Below are 18,679 nucleotides of genomic sequence, written 5' to 3'. Positions count from 1 at the left end.
CCCGTCAAACATTCGCCATTGTTTGGAAGCATTGACCATCTTTTCGATCGTTTTGGTTGGCACCTTAGTCCTCCCAAAACGAGATCGCTTCTCATGTGTAAAGGACCATGCGAGGAATGTAGTCAAAAGACCAAGGAGTTGGAATCCCTAAGCTTTAGACCCTTTTTTTGGGGTCGAAAGTAGTCCTTTGACAATTTCTCTAGTTTTTATCGACCTAAGCCTTTATGGGTTAAGGATTCCAACTCCTAAGTCTTCCAACTACATTCCTAGCATGGTCCCTTACGCATTTACTCAAAATATAGGTCAAGAAGCGATCTCGTTTCGGGAGGACTAAGGTGCCAAGCTTTGTAATGACCCAACTCTTTATACTAAGCCGAAGTCATTATTAATAAAATAAATAAATAATTTTGCATTTAAAAGAAAAGAAAAAATTAAATTCTCAATCAAAATGCGTTATACTCTTTCGAAATTCATAATTTGGAAAGATAAAAATAATTACTAGAAAATTTAGTCTAGTTCAGGCCTTATCTAATCTTTTTAAAAAATTAACATAAAAGTAATTAGTAAGTTTGATAAATTTAAATAAAAGTATTAATCAAAATATTGTAAACATAAAGGTATAAGCAACATAAATTTTTTCCCTATGGTAGGTCAAGGTCACTTCTTATCGCCCGTGAGCTTTTCGGATCCTTTACCTTTTTTGCCTGAAATATTAAACATAGAGAAAGAGTGAGTATATAAAATATACCCAAAGGGACCCACAACTAGTCCCGTTAGGTGTCTATTAACTTCCTATTAAGATTCTATGAGGAGGCACTCAAACTATCGTGTGTCAGATGGAACACACTTAATCTAGTGATCCCGAAGAAACATTCTCATCTATTGGTGACTCGAAGGAACACCTATGATATCGAACTGTAGTGATTCTGTTTGAACCACTCATAAACATAAACATGACAGATGAGTGGTTCCATCGAACTCACATAGTCATAAATATGTGAAAATGTGGTGATCTCGAAGGACACCCATATGGGTACAATCTTAATAGACAAAGTTAATAGAACACTAATTCATAGCATGTAGCATATCATAAACATCATAAACATGACATGACTATTAATCTTAACATCCTTAATCATGTGATTAATATATCATGTAGCATAAACATCATAAATATATCATTCATCATCATCATAACATAATTTGAGTCATCATCAACATAACATCAGTTATCGTCATCATCATAACGGTCATCATCCTCGTATTATGCATTTTAGCTACCATCAATGCATATCCGTAAATACATGCAAACACTTAAAATTTAATTCAAAGATCTACTAGTAGAATCTCTTATCTTGAAATTAGCTAAACTTCTACAAATATTTAGAATTCAAATGACCCAATTCTCCAAAAATCAATCCTCGACAACAATGAAAAAATAATAACTAAATTTAATAAATTAACCGTTTACTATTGATCCTAAAATCATCTCAAGTCAACTTACTCAAAGTTGAGGTTGAATTCTAATTCAACCCTGGTTGAGAAAATATTGCAGCACAAATCCTTTAATTAAGTTTAGCCGATTGAATCTTCAAGGAAAAAATCCGACTTGTTACAACTTAATTCCAAAAAATTAAATTACTTAGAGTCCAAACATTAATATTTGATGATTAAACTCACCACAAATAACTCAAATAGGCTGTAAGAAGGGCTAAAACTGAAGGTGACTTGGCTTAAAGAGACAAATTGCCTAAGATCTGAGATACGGTTTGGACGGCTTGACAAACCAAGGACTTTGGCATGCATGCAACTCGGTGAAGAACAGACCGACTCAGGTCCAACGAAGTGTGCGTCTTTGGCTCGGAAGCAAACAAAGAGACCAACTCTCAAAATTTTATCTTTCCAAAATACAATATCTTCTCAAAATAATTATCTTTTTCCTTCTCTCAAAATATAGTTACTTAACATTCACAATTAGTTATCTTTATCTTCTTCTTTCCAAAATAAAAATATTTTTTCTTAAATTATATTTCCCTTTTTCCATAATAATTAATTATGTATGCATGTATAAGGATCAAACCTAAAAAAAAATAACCTCTTCAATTTTAATTAAATAAACACCCAATTTTATTTAATTAAATTCAAATTTCCAAAAAATCAAATTAATTTTCAAAATAATGTCCAATAAATTAATCTAATTGAACTAACTAAGATAATTATCTCCAAAAATTATCTTAATTTTCGAGGTGTTACAACCATATTCCCTCTTTAACAACTTCTATAAAGGGCATGCACCTTAGGTTGTAAGTTTCGCTTCCAACTAATAACACAAAACCACCTAGAGTGAACACATAATCAATCATAAATCTTTGTCAAACTTCTCCAACATGATTAGAATTAGAACAACCAATTAACAAACACTTTGTTTCATTCCCATAAATGAGACATACATCAAAAGTACATAAGTTAATAGAAAATCTTCTAAACAGCTTGCCAATGTTCCTTTACATATTGACTCATAAACTTGCTAACATCACTAATAACATAAGCAAGATTAGACCAAGTACAAACTATAGCATGCTTCAAACTTTCCACTGCACTAGCATACGAAACTCAAGACATATTCTCCTTCTCAGTTTTCGAATGTGGTGAAAGCATAAATGAAAGATGAGCATTTGCAACATTTAGAGTATCTATAGCTTAGTTGATGACATACCAAACCGAGACAATATTTTATAAATATAGTCTTTCTGTGGTAGGAAGAAGTTATTTTCATCTGTGTCCCTACAGATTTACTTACCCAAAATTTTTGGAGCAGCATCTAAATCCTTCATATCAAACTTATACCGATAAGTTTCTTCAACTTTTGAATATCAAACTTGGACTTTGTAGATATGAGTACATCATCTACATATATAATCAGATAAATCATCAAACCATCATTAACTTGTTTTGATATACACAACCCTACAAACTTATGTTATAACCAAGTTCAACCATATAGCTACCAAATTGTTTGTAACACTACTTTGGAGACCCTTTTATAGCCCATACAAAAATTTCTTCAATTTGCAATCATAGGTCCGTTTGGATTGATTTAAGAAAATAATGTTTTTCAAGAAACTTATTTTTGTGTGAACTTTTTTTTGTAAAAATGGTTTAAAATACATATAATAATCTATTTTGCACTAGAAGAAACATGACTATTCCCGATGCATAAAAACGTTGGAAAAAACCCCAACTACATTGGCCAAAGTAATACCGATGTCACATCCTACATTGACAAGAACGTCGGGGTAACTTTTGCCAATGCACAAATGGGCGACGTCCGTATATAGGTATCCCTGACGTCATCTCATTGCGTCAGCAGATAGGTATCCCTAACGCATTTAGATAATGTTGGGGAAGGAGCATTTTCGACGTCGCATTGGAAAAAGCTGACGTTTCCAAAAGACGTCGAGGAAAATGTATCTCCCGACGTACACCTTATGTCAGAATATATGATTTATTTTATTTTTTATTTTTATTTATTTAATTTAATTTATTTTTTGTTATTGTTCTTGTGAGGTATTGTTTTTTATTTTGCTTCACAAGGCAAGAAAAAAAATTGCATTAAATTATAAAAATTAAAAGATTTCAATTTATAATAAAAGAAGATACACGAAAGATGTATAACAAAAACTACAAATAATATGTTTAATACAAGTACATTAAAATTAAAAAAACCTACACCTATCTCATAATACTAGTCCCATACACCAAATAAAGAATGTGAAATAAAGTACAGTTAGAATGTGTACAGATGCAAAATTAAACAAAATTAAATATTGAAAAGTATGCACCCAAGTGTTCACAACTTTCTCTGTGCTCAACTCATCTCCTTGATCATCTTCTTCATCTCCTCCTTTTGTCGTGCATGGTCTGCTATTTGTCGGTCTCGCTCCTCCTTCCTTAGTCGTTGTGCTCCAATATTCGGTTAACATTTTCATGGCTGGTCTTTAGTTCGCTAACCTCTATCATGTGTGCCTGGTGGTCATAATTATTGAAGGAAGAAGTGAAAGCATAACTCTTTTGGACTTGGGGTTGGAGTCCCACCAAGACCTTTTGAGTAGCCTGGTTGTCTACCTAAAAGGGTCTACATATCTCGTCCTCAGAGAGTGGTTGAGAACCCTCTAGAACGGGCTGGGACTGAGGTTCCATCATTTGATTATACACAAATAGAAGTTTGTAAGTTGGGAGATGATTAGAATTAAAATAGAATTGAAAGTATAACAAAAGTTTTCATGAACTTACAAAGAGCATCTTCTACTGTGAAATGAACTCATCAGTCCTACTGGCATGCGTTTCTCGAAACAACTTGACACGATTAACTGGATGACTGCGTTCTTCAATAAGCTCGATCTATCTTTGAATGAACGACTTTCTGCAGCTTCTATGGTTGTAAGGTAGATATTTACTTTCTATCACAAATTAAATGCAGCCTTGCAAATATTTGATTGCTCACTCATACATTCAAATAATGGTGATCTTAACGTTATATTCAAACAACAAATTAAATGAAGTGTTGTTAATTGATTTTAAAGTAGACGATATAAATCACCTGAAACTGTCGAGTTATGTAATAGTCACAAAGAAAGTGCCAATTTTGCACGCGATTGGCGAATCTTGGCTGCGGATTTGCACATACTTCTTTATGGTTGTTGTACTTCTTAAAATATCGGTGGTTATCTCCCCTGAATTTCTTCCACACGCTGAGCATTTGATGCTCAACAAACCGATTAAGTGTTGAAACTTCGAGATTGAGCATGAAAAATTGCTACAAAAGAAATAGGTTTGAGATTAGTCTTCTACATATGCAGGTAATTGAACATACATATATGTTAAAAATTTTACAAACTTATCGCTAAGCCTCTCTTGACAACCTTGATGTACTCTCGAGGTACATCAACCTACTTTAGAACTTGTATCAGAAACGTGTCATGCGTTAACACACCGATCGTGCAGCTGAAACGAGGGGCGTATGGTGAGACAAGCTTGTCCCCTCATTGGGGGATTGAAATGGGGATCCTTCCATTCTGTTGGACATACCTCTCCAACTCAATGTTTCGAGAGTGCTGTTGACTTCTCATAGTGGGAGTGGGAGAGGGTTGAGAGGGATCTACTGAAAAACATAAATTATTAGATCGATCCAGTAACCATAACTACAAGTGTTTAAGGTAACGTGACTAACCTGGATTGTTGCCCATCGAAGACGATCCTCCCGCGTTATCTAACGCATCCAAGTTTAGGTAAATGTTTGCCTCATTAATATCACTAAGAAATGAAGTCATAATTCTTGCAGACATAAAAACCAACAAACGTTAAACAAATGTGAGTATCGAAAACTAAATGTATAGAAAAATGACTAACATATATACATGAAGAAGATATTATTTTTTGATGTGATGATGATTGTTTGTCATCATCGTCGTCTATGAAGTTGTCCGCGAAATGACATGTAAAATCGTATGCCACCAATAATGCAGCAACAGCACCTGCAAATAATAGGACGGCGCACAAAGTAAGAAATAAGAAATTTACCTCATTATTATCAATCAAGTTATTGAATATTTGAAATAAATCCCGAAATTCAAAACTCCCCGTTGTCCAATAAAGACCTAATGCATTCACTGTAAGAGCGAACATGAACTGAAGGTCCCATTGCGAGTGAGAAGAAATCTTGAGAAATGTTTGCACTCTCACACATTTCTACTCTAACCTGAAATGCGCGTACTCTTTCATTTAATCTCTGCATACCTCTATGCAAGTTCACAGACTCTCCATGGTACACCTAGTCTATATAGGAGAAGGTTATTCCACTTATTAATATATGTCGCTCTGCACCCTCTAATGAGTTTCAATTTGAATTCATACATTTCTTGCATGGATGCCTTATTTGTATGTAACTATTGACGTGATATTTTGCAATCTCTAAAAATTGGAAAATTCATTCTCTTTACTCAACTGAAAACGTATCCCTAATTAGTTTCATCCAACTCTTGTTCATCTCGTTAAAAGCCCTAACACATAAATATGTTGGATTAGTTTTATATTTCTCCTCTCAAATACTCCAACTTACTCCATGAATAAGTTATGTCCAATCTTCCATCTTGCACTACTAACATATTTGAAAACTAAGTTTAATTTCAAATCTACCTAACATTTCCAACATACCTAATACTTTCTACATAATTAATTAAAAGCTACCTAAAAATCTCCAACATTACTAACACATTATAAACTAATTTTGACATAAAAAACTAGACTACCATAGCTGCAACCATTTTAATTACATTCTATCTAAGATTTTCAAAAATTCAAATTCAAATTCAAATTAAATATTAAACAACAATCTCAAATTCAATAAACACCCCTCCCACAATTTCAAATTCAATAAACAACCACCCTCAATTTAATATAACCCCACAATTCTCAACAATCTCAAATTCAATAATATTCCAAAGTACTCATCATCAATCTTAGATCTTAAATACTAAAACCAATTCAAATTTAATACTAAATCTAAAAATAATTCAAAATTAATACTAAATCTAAAAATAATTCAAAATTTGAGAATAAATTTGAATACATACATTATATATACATACATACAATTTTCTAATACATAGCATAGCATTTGAATCTAAATCCTAAAAACATACATTATATCATATCAATACATCCATTTTCTAATTTAAAAAAAGAAGAAGAAGAAGAAGAACAAACCTTGATTGAGAGCAGTGGCGGTGGACGACAATGGAGGACGGTGGGCGGCGAAAATAATGACAGTAACGACGACGGACGACGACTGTAGACTACCATAGTCTCTCTCCCTCTCTCTCGACCCTCTTTTTATTTTCCTTTGGCTGAGTATTCTGTGTTCATAGAACACATAACAAATAGATTATGGATTTCCTGATGTTTTAAAAAACATTGGGAAAAAGCACCAATCCCGGCGTCATAAATGTAAACAATGGGGATAGTGTACAATTTTATTATACAATTTTCCCCAACGTGGTCAACACAGACATTGAAAAAAGGTGGACCAGCAATGACATCTCTATAGAAACGTTAAGGAAGGTCGAAAAATTAAATGATTAGTTTGCCTTCCCTGACGTTTCTCTCCTATACCTTAAGAAAAGTGGTCCAATTCAATAATTATTTCCACTTTCCTCGACGTATAAATCTGTAATGTCAGTAAAAGCCTGTTAATGAATAGAAAAAAAAATCAAAATGATGGAGCTCTCCCGACGTCTAAATATAGACGTCGGGAATGCTCACTTCAGTTGACGCTTGTAAAGGTGCATCAGGATTGGTAGGTCGTTCCTGACGCCACATTTTCCAACACCGTTGTCCACATTGGAGTACTTTGATTTCTTGCGGTGATGAATGACTTCCAAACACTTTAGTTTTTTCAAAATAACTTATTTTCTAAATTAAACACTTAAAAATGTAATCTAAACATACAAATAATCTTCTTTGCTTGAACACTAAAACCCATCTTATTAAGTCATATAAATCTTTTCTTCTAGCTCTCCATTTAAGAAAGATGTCTTCATAACTACTCAAGTATCAAATTCTAATGTGCTACTATACGTAGTAACACCCTAATAGAAGTATTACTGACTACTAGTGAGAAAATTTGATTGTAGTAAAACTGGTTCTTTTTGTATGAGCCCTCTAGCAACAACATGAGCTTTTACTTTAATATCCTCTATAGGTGAGATTCTTTCTTTTGTTTTGAAAACCCATTTACAAGTGACAATTTTTCTTTCCTTAAGTCGTTTAAGTAATTCTTACCTCCAATTTTTCAAGGATTTCATCTCATCCCTGTTGCAGCAAACCACTAAGCAGACTCACTACAGGAAACAATCTCTTTATAGGTGGATAACTCATGAGGAACAAATGATACGAGTATACATAAGCTACAATTTTTACATATATTTATTTGGGGTTCAGAGTTTATTGTTGAGTACATGTCGAATAGATAAGAAGATGATCATGAGTTTATAAAAGATGACAACTACTTTCAATGATATTATACTATTGTGAAGATATCTATAATTTTGTTTTGGTGCGGAAGAAACGTAAAAACAATACAAATCACCCTCCTTATCTAGAAAGAAAAAGTGGGTGAATTTCTTTCCCCCAAAGGACCATAAGTTTAAAAGCCTTTTACTATTTTCCCCCATTTGGTTGTAATTTCCAGGAAAGTTAGATAAAATTCCTTGAGTGAAACAGAGGAAAAACTGAAACCATTAAACGACGAAGGCCCCAACTTTTTCCCCACTACTGATAGATTCTGACATTACCAACTTGGCTAAATAAAACCCATTTTCTCTCTCTTTTCTTCATAATCTCTTCAAAATTCTGTGAGTGATTTTAAGGGTTTTCGAAAGATGAAATTTTTAGGGTTCAGTTTATGGAAATGGCAATTCATGAAGCTTGGAAATAGGATTGCAAATTCAGGGTCTTCTTCTTCTTCTATTCCTTATGTGGTTAGTGACACACAAAAACCACCTTGTTTTTGCTGTTCTTCTTCTTCTCCTTCTTTTAAACACTTGATTTTGAAGCTCAAATCTCAATGGAAGCACCATAATTTGAGATGGCAAAATTCAACTGTTAGGTATAGTTATGATCTTCAAAGCTATTCTCTTAACTTTGATGATGGTTTGCTTCATTGATGATGATGATGAATGATGATGACGATGGTGAAGATTTTACTCTGTTTCGTAATGCTCATATATTTTCCCTTTCTGAAAACCCATTTCTGTATGTAAACACTTCTAATAATTAACGATCTTAAATGGGTTTCGTTTTAATTTGGGAGTTGCCAGCATTCTTTGTTCGCGTGTGTGTTTGTGTTTCTTTTAATTGTGAATACGCTTCTCAGCTTCTTTGGCTTCCTATGATTATAAGAAAACTTGTCAATTTCTTCAAAATTTGATGTTGTTATATACTACAAATGAGGGAATGAGATTTGAAAACATAGCACAGTTGAGGAACAGAGTGCATGTTTATTATCAGTTTTGTGATGTTGTTAGCTGTTAAATCGTGTATTTTCTCTTTTTCTAGTAAAATGATAGAACTAGAACCAAGAAAAAGGGCAGCTATCAATTTCCTTTGAATTATGAGTCATAATTAAGTAGTTTTTTCTTCGTCTTTTGCAGTTAAATTTGTTTATTTTACAAAACAGAGAATGGGATTTGAAACCTATGGCTTCAAGGAAAGGAGATCTGTTCAGTCATTGATTTTTCTTATGCTTTTGTTAATTTCTCCACAGCCATTTCATACTTTCAAAAATCTTGTGAAAGTTGATCTATTTTCGTTGGTATTAGATCTGTTTTTTTAGTACAACATGAGATTAAAAGATCTGGAACTTTCAACTTCAAGAGACAGAGTAAATAAACTTTCAACCTCAAGAAAATGAATACAAATGAGTATTATATATGAACTACATAAAGGTATATATGTGATTTTGAAAATGGAACAGATTCAAACTTTCAACTTTCAAAGTACACACAGACCACACCTGGGACAAGTTCATGTTAGCCATTCAATAGGTTTTTCCTTCTTTCTTTCTTTCTTTTTGCAATTATTTTTTCAAATATAACAAAATCCATCAAGTCCATTTATTTTTTGATACTCTTTGTTTTTTGCTATTTGTGTAAAAAAGAAACATTCAAAGTTTGAGAGTTTAAAGATGATTAGAAGATTATGATAAACAAAAATGTTTGAAATTTGTAGGTATGGATTAGGGTAAAATTAGTGGGTGAATGTTAGCCCTTTATTTAGTGTCACACCATCTTTTGTCTTTATTCCCCTTTATAGTGGACCATAAAATAGACTAAGAAAGATTCCCATTCAAAGCTTCTATTGAATTTTCTTCTTCTTTTTCTTTTCTTTTCTTTTCTATTTAAAGTCAAAAGGTACAAAGATTACATGTTTTATTGTTTTCAACTTTCAATATTATCTACAAATTAAACTTCCACATTAACCTAATTACAAATTAAATGCACCTAAATTTACACTTCATTCCTCTTTTACTTATCCCTACCTTCTTATACTTTTAAAACTTACCATATTACTTCTCTAACTTATACTAAATGTTTTGGAATTACTATTACAGTAAAATTTCTTTAGGCTTTAAGAAAAGAAAAAATCTTATAACTTTTTTGCCATATCATCAAATGATGCTGTGATGTTGTGCCTAAAGTATTCATTTTAAGTTATTGCTTATCATTTCATATTTTATTTTTTTGTCCAAAGTTACAAATCTGTTGTACTATGGATACTTTTAATATTTCCTTAATCAAAGTTTAGGGGTAATATTGCAACTTTTTTTAAAAAAAGTGTAGTGGTATTAAAAAATGATCAAGTTGAAGGGTGTTTTTGTAATTGAACCTAGCTATAAATGATTTGTATGGTAAAAATACTATAAATTATTTTTAACATTTAATATGCTATCTTTGAAAGTGATTAAGAGAAATCTTAATTAGGTGTGTTTGTTTGGTAAATGACCCAATACAATGTGAAATTGTCGTGAAATGAAATTACTTACAAAATATAGCAATTGTCGTGAAATGAAATTACTTACAAAATATAGCAGAATTTTCAAATGGACTGTAGAGAGTTCGATGGATTTCGATATATTTTGTAAATAGTTTTGATTTTTTTGCTATTCTTAAAAATATCCAAATAATAAATTGTTTATTATTCTATCAAAATTACTTTTTAATTTAAGTGTAAAAGATTATAGATAATACCTTTTAGATTTAGTTTAAGTGGACAACATTCGTATAATACTTTATTATCGGTCAAATATTTGTCGATATGTCAACAACACATTTGTTGATTGTTCTGATGTAGGTAGGACACCACTCCATCTAGTATGTGTGAAAAAAATTAATAATAAGTTATAGATAGTTCAAATTTTATTAAAAAAATAATATATAAATAAAATAATACCTAAAACTCAGTGGTTGAGCAACTGATAAACTTGTAGTGCTACAATAGAAAATTTGTCATATGCGCATAGTAGTAGCATTAATGGACTAGCTATTTCTAAGGATTGTGTATTAATGACTCGACATAATTCCTTATAAAGTCATGAAGACATGTAACGCCCCAAGAGTACGTATCGGCTAGGTGAAAATCGTTTAAAAGCGAAAGAAAGATAAAGTGAACCAGAGTATTTGACGACTTGTTGACAAACAAAAAAACTCCACACTACTACAAATTTGGTCTTTCATGACGCATACAAATCTTGATTTCTTGATGGTCATGACAAATGATCATCAAGAAAACTATTTTTCTTGATTCTTGATACAATGTTTATCTTGACGGTCATGTACGTCAAGAAAAGTTCCATTATTTTGTTTTGTTGAAGAAATACGAAAAAACGTTAAATAATTCTTGATATTTTATTTCTTTGATGGACAAAGTTCTCTTAGTTTTGTTAATGGTCCACAAACGTCAAGAAAACCATCAACAAAACTTTTCTGGATGGATAATAAACATAAAAAATAATATGTTAGTTGACTGGCAATGTATCCATCAAGTTAGATATGTTTTCTTGATGGACGAGGCCCATCAAGAAATGAATTTTCTTGATTTGCAATGGTTATCATCGAAAAAAATATATTTGTTTTGAATTTCTTGATGGGCTTATCATTTTCGAATTCAAATCTCCACTCCTCCATTAAAAATTTGTAGAAGTTGTTTATAAATTTGGATATCAATGTTACAATTGTTAGTACAATTCTCATTTAGGAGGAAATCAAGATCATTAAGATGCCAATTAGCACGAACCTAAGGTGGTTTCAGGTGGTTTCCTTGATGGACAAAAAACATCAAAGTCTCTTTTTTTTATATAATATGTGAGTTGTATAATGTATTCACAAGCGTATCTTTGGACGCTCAAAACGTCAGCATTTGGTGGCAATTTTGTGAATTGTCCTACAAAAGGCTCTACGTTCACCGGTAACTTCAACTGGATCACAACGTCCTGCAACATAATCATGCATTCCCCACAAGGCATTGAAATGTGTGGATTTCTAGTCTCCAATGCTTCACCCAAAGCAGTAATTAAGTGTCAATCCAACTGCATGAATCCTATATGAGAAACTCCAATAAATCCAACAGTGTCTAAGTATGGCATAATAAGTTGATCGAAGGGAATCACACGTGTTGGGATGTTGCCTTTCTCCTTCGACAACTCAAAACCACAGTGGAGGAAGTATCACATACAAATTGTGAGTGATAGGACAATTATTGATATAGCCAGTTAGGATCAAGATGACCCGGTTCCATTGTGCAAATTTTCTAAGACGTATTTCATTAAGATACCTAAAATCAAATAATATAATTTCAAAAAATATAGCTAAAATCAAATAATCTCCCTAATATCAAATAATTTTCCTAAAATCAAATAATTTCCCCTAAATAATTTAAAGAATTACAATTTCAACATTATTCAACTAAATCATGTACGTGGTCCATGACTTAAGTTAATTTTAAAATCATACATTTCCACTATGTTTTGTTTACTACAATAAAACCATACAAGAAAAGAAAATAAACATACCTTATGGGACAACAAAATCGAAAGGCATAACTGGAGACTTTTGGTTGCCGATATTTCATGAAGGATGGAAAAATGGATGGATGGTCGAGCTGATTTTTCATGAAGGATGGAAGAACAAAGACGAAAGGTAGAATGCTTCGCAACTAGGGTTTTAAAGTGAAGTCGTGTACCTAGTCCACGACGCCCTGCATGTAAGACAATGTGGCATTCAACTGCTGACACAAAGGATAGACATATGAATGGAGTCGTGCATCAGTCACACATCATGGATTGGGTTCACGATTTCGGCCCAAAGACGTGTACCCGATCCACGATTTATGCTAGTCATGGACTGGGTACACAATTTTGCAACACTATTTTTTACATTTATTTTCTGTCTACCCTATTTTTTACATTACTTTTTTAAAAAATACATTATTAAAAAAATCATTAACCAATGGAACTAAATTTTACAAATGAGCAAAATTAACAAAAATATAGCAAATTTTCAGATTTTATTAATAATAAACACAAATAAACTTTTACACGTGACACTACAAAAAGTATTATAAATATCTATTATTAATAGAATTTAAAACAATTACTATATTTTGTTAATACTTTGTTTGAGTTTGGTATATTTTGAAAATACCCCTTAATTAATCACAGAAAAATAATTAAAATAAAAAACCAAGATTGATTCATATAACTAATTTACATCACTTTAAATTATTTTAACCGCTGATATTTTTAGCAATTATTTTAAAAGACAGAGGAAGGAAAGAGTGGTGAGGGCCAAATTTCGTTAAAAGAAACTTTGGCCATTTTCCTTTGTTATATAATGCTTTTTATGTATTTTTATACTAACATTTTCATTAATATCTTTACCAAATAATGCTCTTTCTACACTTTTGTGTGCGAGATTAAAATTCATCTAATTGTTGATCCTCATTTGCGATCATAATGCCTATAACATTTATGTTTATGTGAACTCGTCAAAATTTTGAATCATCCGTGCAATTGTATGATATCCGACTAAAAGATTACTAATCATAACGAGCTTAACGGTTTGAGAGACCTAATTGACCCTCTTAGTGAGCACCATAGAAAATGACTTCAAACGTGTTTATTATTTATATTACATTTACGACCCTAAACTCTAATATTGGTTACTATTATTGATTTATGTTCAATGAACTTTGTTAGAAAAATTACAATGTAAAGTGAAAATGTCAATCGTCTACCCTATATGGAGAAGCGTCTAGTAGACATTGATTATTATTATTAAACTATCCATTCATCCAAAAGCTCGGGTTAGTGGTCGAAGGTAAATTTAATTGTATATCATTAATAATTATTACTAATACTATATAAATAGATGCCCAATCATAGTGTCCATTGTAAACTCTAACATTGTATATAACAATAAATGTTAAGATCTTTGAACTCGATATTTTACAAATTAAATTTAAATAAATAATAACATATATTGATCTATGAATAATCTTCTTGCGGAATCGTGCTTCTCTCACTTTGTCTCATTTTTAACTTAATTATATTTTTTTATGGAAATAATGAACTACTTAATGAGTCGGTGAGATGTTCAATGCCTAAGGTTCTATTTATAGGCACCACCCCATCATGGTGTTTAATTATGACATTATCTTTTTACTTAATGAGCCTAATTAAGTAATAAGTCCGAAAGAGATAAAATAGCATATAATGCATATGGGCTACATTAATAATAATATTATTATATTTAAAATAAATCAAATATCAATTTTCAAGTATCAAAATATAATCACTTGTTGTTCATGTGTCTTAATATAACATACCAGTAGTGTCCATGTAATCCAATACTTATTTATCATTTAAAAAAAATTTGCAAATGTAACAAAACTATCGCTCATAGACTTGTATCACTGATATACTCATATGGTGTATCAGTGATAGACCAATATTTACAACATGGTCTATCGGTGATAGACTTATATCATTAATAGAATTTGATAAATTTTGCTATATTTGTAAATTTTTTAAAATGTTGCTATATACTTAATTATTTTGAATCTAATTGCTAAATTTGCAACTCCCTTAAAGTTTAATGTTAAGAGCACAATATGTAATCTAAGAAGAATGAATCTTAGGAATATGAAAACGAAAAATATAGACATTAACTTTTTTCTTTTTAAAACAATTATCGATTTATATCCTTAATTTTATAGTTGTATGAATTAAAACTCTACCGTGATAGTTGTACCTCTTAGACATATTTAAATAATACGTCTAATTAAAGTGTGAGCTATGTATGTAAGTTAATAATTTATCATATTGGGTTATTTATTAAATTAGGCCTATTATGTGATCTATTTAATTAAGGCCAAGATTCCTAATTGAGTATGAATTAAATGGGTAGAAGCTTATTCCTAAATTGATTAGGATTTAATGAGATCCTAATTGAACTAGTATATAAAGAGACTTAGGAATATGGTTCTCAAAATACCAAAACAATAAGCATCCAGTCTTTCTTGTATCCCATTGAGAGAAAGATCCTACTAAAGGTATTCAAAGTTTTTGTTGAGGAAGACAATAGCCATTAGATAAGAGTCATTTTACGGCCATCATCAATTGCTTGAAGATGGAATCAGGTATGCAACATATTCTTGGTAATTTGGCATGAGTAATCTTAGGTTAATCTATATTATATAGATTTAAAGTATTTTCAATTATTTTAAGTGTGAATAAACTTACACCGTAAGATGATACATGTTTGGGCCTACAACTTCAAGCTGGTGGAGTGAGCTATTAACTCACCTCATGTTTGGGACTCCGATGGAAGTAATTAACTTTTATAACTATTATAACCTACATTTAACTATATTATTACCATTTAAAATCTCTCTCTTTGTCACAATATTCAATATTTCTTACTCATATTCGTTAATTAATTACCATATTTACTAATCCAGACCAAAATCATTTGCACTTCAAACACAAACTTATTATGTTCTAACACATGCTATTATAATAACCACTTACTATAGTAACTAATCGAGTATTCCAAAATACCTCGTGAAAAGTATAAACTAATATTAAGAAAAATGATGGAGAACAAAATGATCACAAAATGTATGGATCAACTTGTTTGTTTTGTTCACTTCCTTTTCACAAGCAACCCTTCAATCAAGCATACAAGTGGGACCAAGCCAAAAGTTGTCAAATAATACAACAAATTGGCTTTGTTGTGCATATGGCTATAATTCCTCTCCATCATTCTCACTTCAATTATGCTCATATATAAATTCCCATGACTACCCTTTAACCTCACACACAAACCCTAATTTCCCTTTTCTCTTTGCTCCATAAAAACAAAAATCCTATTTCTTCTTTCCCCACACTTTACCAATGACAAACCTTTGTTCCATTTTGGCTTCTTTTTTAACCATTTTGGCACCATTATTTGTTGGTTCAAATTGGAACATTTTGAGGCAAAAAAAAAAAAAAAAAAAACGAGGCATAATTTGGATATAGTGGGTGATATATGATGGTTTGAAAATGTAATTGTGAGAGTTGAAGTGTGAATGTTTAGGTAAATAATGTTAGAGGTTTTGAAGTTGTGACAATTGAAGAGGTTAAGTTTTATCTCGGGATATTAACAAAAATAGGATAATTTTTAAGGGTTTAAAGAGTTTTAGGATGAATTTTAAAAAAGATGACATTTAGAACAAATTAACCTGAAAAAGTCTATATTATCCTTTAGTTATAAAAAAAAAAAAAACCTAAAAAGCAATTTATGGAATTCCTTCTCCTTCTTCCTCCATTTTTTCACTTTCAAAAAGAATATTTCATTTTTCTCTCATCTCTCCCCATGCGTATTCCATTTTTCCTCGTTTTCACAAAACCTTTGATTTCCTTTTTCTTCCTTTCCCATTTTTCATTCACAAAACTACAAAAACAATGGTAGTTTCGGTGATTTTATTGTGGAACATGACTTGGGACTTGTGATCTTGCTGCGAAAATTGGATTCCGACGAGGAGGTGTATGGAGTTAAATCAACTATGGAGTTGATGTTGTTTTTCATCCTCACAATCTCTACGACTATGGAGTTAAATCAGTTATGGATTGTCCTAGAATGCCCATGTTTTCTACGAGATAGGTGCGAGATGTGTACGAGATAGGTGCAAGATAGGTGCAAGATGTGTGCGAGATGCATGCGAGATAAAACACAATAATCTAATAAACTTACTAAACATGCATAAAATCACTCTAAATAGCTTAGGAACGGTAGCAATTTGATTGTGAAACTCATAGTGAAATTTTGAAATGTGCAAAATGTTATGAGATAGGTTTGAGATGCGTGTGAGATGCGTGCGAAATAGACTCACTTAAAAGAGATATATATGTTTGCAAAATTAGAAAAATAACTAAAACATAAAATAAAAATTCACTTAATTTTTTTTTCCATACTCCATTGTGATATTGTTATACATCGAAAGACTTACATGTATCATGATCCAACGTTATCCTTGAAAAACAACTATACACAACACATGAGTTTTTTTTTTTTTTTTTTCAAACTAAACTTCAAAATTCAAACATCTCATAAATCAAGTTGTTCATTGATTTTGATTAACGAAATCTCACTACAAAGTATGATGAAAAAACTGACATTCAAGGATCTAAATTGTTCGTTTATTTGGCAAGATGCTCACTCAATTATACATTATTTGATTGTAAAATGGCAACAATATTCACCTAATGACTACGGAACTACTACAAAAGGGTAAAATTTAATGAAAATGGTCATCATCTCTCAAGTCTATTTCCCTCCCATTGTCTAACTAGTGCTTGTACTTGAAATGCCAAAAATTTTTCACTTGAATTGCATCTTAAAAACCATCCAAGGGGGAAAAGTACCATCTTATCTTGATAATCAATTCCCCACAAATTAACATTACTATTGAACCTTGTGGTAACCCACTGAGGAAAACCGTTGCCTCTCAACTGACCATAGTTGCTTCCATCTTGGCTACTTCCTCGACCCAAACTATGAGAACCAAACCGTCCCCTAGGAGCATCTAACTGGTAACTACCTCTCCCTTTTTCCCTTCCTATTCATGGCACCACCAACAAATGCATCAAGAACCATCCATGTGAGCCAATCCAAACAAATAATCAAAAGCAAGGGCCTCCGAGACCTAATAAATACACTTCATTAGGTAGAAATCTACCAAATTTTTTAAATTATTGCTCAATTTTAGCTACAGTAACAACCTGCAAGTTTCTAAACGATGTTAGTCGGCAATTGGGTCTTATGGAGCGATACCTTCTTTAAAATCTGACAGAGAAAGTCATGGGCGACGACGTTCCGGTGAGGAAGGTTGAGTCAAAGAGAGACATAGCAAGCTAGGCCAAAACCTCCAATGCCGCTAAACATTGTGTGGTAGATGTCGCGTTGTTTGGCTACGTAGTCCAACTAAGAAAGATATCGAAGATGATACAGAGTGGGAGACGACCATGATAGCGAGCTGTGAGAGCTTAAATGGCTTCTATGAAAGAGGATTTGATTTCGAGAAAGGAAGAAGCTTGAAAAAGGCGAAGAATGAGGTGATAAGGAACGACATAGTTTTCAAAGGCAGGTGGAAGACCATGAGAGGAGCTTGAGAAAGGAATTTCAAGAAAACGAATTAAAGAATGGAAAAGGAAGGAAAAGGAAATTTTGTGAAAATGAGGGAAAATGGAATACCAGAGGGAGGGATGAGAGAAAAATGAAATATTTTTGGAAAGTGGGAAAAGGGAGGGAGAAGGAGAAGGAGAAGATTCATAAATTGATTTTAGAGTATTTTTTAACTTGGGGTAATATAGACTTTTTTTCAATTAATTTATCCTAAAAGTCATCTTTTTTTTAAATCCATCTCAAAATTCTTTACATCCTTCGAAATTATCCTATTGTTTGATAATTCCCCTTTTATCTTAACGTTGGAACTATATTTGACTTATTTTTATAGCTTAACTCTCCCACTATTTCTTGCTTTTAATAAACAGTTCTCTTCCAGTTGGCTTGATCACTCAATA

At 31.9% G+C, this 18,679-nt stretch overlaps 1 long non-coding RNA gene across 2 annotated transcripts; it reads right to left on the bottom strand.

The window, feature by feature from the left end:
- Nucleotides 1-3,622: 3,622 nt before the first annotated feature.
- Nucleotides 3,623-7,001, bottom strand: LOC116402657. 2 transcript variants are annotated; one of them, XR_004215120.1, is made up of 6 exons: nucleotides 6,766-7,001; nucleotides 5,231-5,534; nucleotides 4,923-5,161; nucleotides 4,601-4,816; nucleotides 4,294-4,432; nucleotides 3,623-4,188 (listed from the first exon to the last, which is right to left on the bottom strand). It is a non-coding gene; the product is annotated as an uncharacterized LOC116402657 (long non-coding RNA). The 2 variants fall into 2 exon arrangements; XR_004215119.1 differs by having other exon boundaries at nucleotides 4,994-5,161.
- Nucleotides 7,002-18,679: the final 11,678 nt, after the last annotated feature.

The sequence above is a fragment of the Cucumis sativus genome, chromosome 3 (assembly GCF_000004075.3).
Source record: "Cucumis sativus cultivar 9930 chromosome 3, Cucumber_9930_V3, whole genome shotgun sequence".
Classification (NCBI taxonomy): domain Eukaryota; kingdom Viridiplantae; phylum Streptophyta; class Magnoliopsida; order Cucurbitales; family Cucurbitaceae; genus Cucumis; species Cucumis sativus.
This window is presented reverse-complemented; position numbering and strand designations above follow the sequence as displayed.